Here is a 2,500-nt window from a genome sequence, read left to right on the forward strand (position 1 = left end):
TTTAATCTAAATTCATTATATATATATATATATATATATATATATATACATATATATGTATATATATATATATATATATATTTGAATAATTTGTTTTTGTTTGTTTGCTTGTTTATTTATTTGTCTGTTTATCTATTTACTTATCTAGAAGTTGGAGTCGAGGGAGGGAACAGTGTAATCCTGACGGTGACAGATAGAGAAGGAGGAGATCAACAGAAGTATCCATAAGTATTAAAATAAACAAATAAATAACAGATTAATAGACTTTGTCAGTAATATACATATCAGTAATAAAAGGACGAATAAATGATTTTTTTAGGGGGAGAACAATAAAGTATAAAGTATAATGGAGAAAAAAAACAACAACTTATGAATGGCTCAGTGGAAAAGATAAACAACAAGGCAGATAATATTCAGATCAGAAGCAGTTTGAATACGGAAACAGACTCTGTCTACTGGGAATGGGGAAATACATTGTGTGAAAATGAATTTTTCTCTTGAGATACACAGATCAAAGACGACAAAAAGCTTCAGCGATTGATGTCTTGTAGTGCAAATCTGGTATTAGCGAAAACAAAAAGGAAGAACTGATATATTTAGATGACTGAAAACAAAAAAAAGAATTTTTTAACAAAATGTCTACATCATATGATTGATGATTTACACGTATTACACATATTGAGAATGTAGCGCAGTTTATGTTTGGGTAGCAAGTACATACACAAAGAAAAATACATCAGCGATATCAAATAAAATTTGTACATTATAATTAAGTGAAGAACGATAAAAGACGGGATTAGCGTGTAGAATCGTGAAGACTTAGTGGATAAAACGGCAGCTGCAGTATCGTGGAAATAAGATACATGTTTCCTCTAATCTTCTGCCTCTATTACCTACAGAAAAAAGAGGGTTTTTTTTCATTTTTTATAATTCTAAGAAATTGATAAAATTGGATCAAGTAAAAATTCTAAAACGCGGGGCAATGGGGATATAACAGCACACCTTGCCGCGAACTGTTCACCACTCATCTCCTGTCTTGTGTCTTTAACCCTCCCCCGTTCATGGATTGATCCTTCTTATTGAAATTTAATATAATTTTGAGGGGGAAAAAAGATAACAAACAAGCCTTTTGTGCTGAATGTGAGAGAACTGTGGATGGTTTTGGAAGATCCGACCAGCGCATGGAAAGCAGCAAGCAAAATCAACAACAAAATGAAACCACTGAAACTAGAAGTGGGACAGAGAGAGTCCTCCATCATCCACCGACTTCACAGGACGGGAAAAGAAAAAAAACAAAAACAAAAGCAAACATGATATGGTATTTCATGTGTATGTATGTATGTGTGTGTGTTAATGTTTTGTCATCATCGCCCTGGACGTGGACAACAGCCGCGCTTTGTGTTGGAGATGGGAGACAAAGAGTCCGTGCACAGGAGAGACACAACCACAACCTCCCCTCGCACCCCCACACCCTGCTGCCCTTTCCATCCACCACCCCACCACCCCACCACGGTGCCCTTACCTCTACAGCCCCAACCACCCAAACAAAACAAAAACAAAAACAAAACAAAAAACAACAACAACAAAGAAAACAAAAAAACAACAACGAAAGATGGATGTGAACAGTTTGCAATCGGCGACAGAGCCCATCTTTCGAGGCTCGGGGAGCACCGGTTTCGTTTTGTGCGATGTGTTTGTTGCAAGCCAGACAAAATAATGGACAGCCGACACCCACCCCAAACCAACCCACTCGACGAGTTTCACGTGCAAAACCATTTTGGAGACGTGCGTGCAGGCAGTATTAAGGAACTCAAGACGATTCTCTTTTTTTCTTTTCTTTTCTTTATTTTTTTGAACGACACTGAAAATTGATTTTCTCCACCTCCCCTTCCCCTTTTTTCCCCCTCGAAACTTGTGTTCCAGCGTGGATTTTAAGTTGTTCAACGAAAAGACTGTGCAACCTGAGACGGCAGGCCACGCAGGGTGGTGGGTGTGGTGTGGGTGATTAACACTTCAAAATCGCCGATGTGTGTGGCACAGGATTAAAAGGAAAAAAAAAGAAAGAAAAAAGAAACAGAAAAAAAAGAAAAGAAAAAAGAAAAAAATAGGAAGACAACAAGAACTTTCAGTGATCTTGGACGACAAGAACTGTGCGGATGGACACACAATACACACGAAATGCTCCCGTGATAAGAAGACACGAATGTGTGTGTGTGTGTGTGTGTGTGTGTGTGTGTGTGTGTGTGTGTGTGTGTGTACATCACAACTGGACCACGGGCCACCAAACCAACGGTCGCATGCTGGAGGACAGGAAATATGTGAATATATATTTATTTCTATAATGTGTGTGCAACACCACGAGTGTTTCCCCCTTGCCTCCCTCCTCTGACGCCACCTCGACCATCATCGTCACAACCACCGCTCCTCCTCCTCCTCCTCCTCAATCTTCCTTCCCTTCCACTGTCCCCAAAGTCCGTGGAGGTATGTATTTATTATTATC

General features: G+C 39.0%; 1 protein-coding gene across 4 annotated transcripts in view; it reads left to right on the plus strand.

Annotated features, from left to right (window-relative positions):
- The window catches only part of LOC143281105 (homeobox protein Meis1-like), a 335,401-nt gene that overhangs the window by 90,268 nt on the left and 242,633 nt on the right, over window positions 1-2,500 (plus strand). The window lies entirely within an intron of this gene.

Source organism: Babylonia areolata, chromosome 4, assembly GCF_041734735.1.
Source record: "Babylonia areolata isolate BAREFJ2019XMU chromosome 4, ASM4173473v1, whole genome shotgun sequence".
Taxonomy (NCBI): Eukaryota; Metazoa; Mollusca; class Gastropoda; order Neogastropoda; family Buccinidae; genus Babylonia; species Babylonia areolata.